The sequence below is a fragment of the Octodon degus genome, unplaced genomic scaffold (genome assembly GCF_000260255.1).
Source record: "Octodon degus isolate 3935 unplaced genomic scaffold, OctDeg1.0 scaffold00138, whole genome shotgun sequence".
Classification (NCBI taxonomy): Eukaryota; Metazoa; Chordata; class Mammalia; order Rodentia; family Octodontidae; genus Octodon; species Octodon degus.
Window position 1 is genome coordinate 7,317,208 of NW_004524714.1, and position 885 is coordinate 7,318,092.

Here is an 885-nt window from a genome sequence, read left to right on the forward strand (position 1 = left end):
CTGGACTTGTCACTCCCAGTGGAAGAATGGTGCTCCCTCTGCAGAGTTGTTAGCAGCATCCATGTCAGGGTGGTCATCTGCCTAGAACTTTAGGGGCTCCTTTGTATGCTGGATCCACTTTCTAGTGTCTAAGGGAAAGATGAAGGGCTGCATTAGTCAAGCCTTCCTGGACCAGAGAAAGTGAGTGGAGTCAGGTGGTCCTGGTTCTTGCACAGGTGTGAGGGTGGGCAAGTCTGTTCCAACCTGTATAAAAAAGGGAGGTAAACTAGATGATCCTCAAGGCCAATTCCAACTTTGTTATTTTGTGATTTTTAACAAAAATACAATAAAAGATATCAAATAGAATGTAGACCATGGGAGAAGAAAAATATTAAAAAGAGGATAGCACAGTGAGAGAACCAATTCAGGAAGATCTGGCCAATGGGCATTTATTTCCGAAAGTGTGAAAAGAAAACAGCAACAGCAACCACAACAGAAGATGCAGGAGAGAAACATGTCAAAGAAATGGTAGAACAGAACTGCAAATCTGAAGGGCAAATACGTTTATACTAAAATGAATATGAACCCAGGAGATCTAGACACCAATAATGCAATTTTAAACCTCAGTGATAAAGAGGGGACTTCAATATCTCCCCAGGGGAATGGGATACAATGAACTAATGGTATTCAAATAGTCAGACTGCCACCAAATGTCTTCTCATCAGGGAAAGCCCAGCAATATCTATACACTCCAGAGAAATAAGATTTTGAATTTAGAACTCTAATCTAAGTCAAAATATTAATCAAATATAAGGAGTTGGTCAGATTAAAAAAAAAAAGCAAAAGACTCTGGAAGAGGTTTTATATCCCTGGAAAACTTTCCCCATGAAATTAAATACTTGGGGC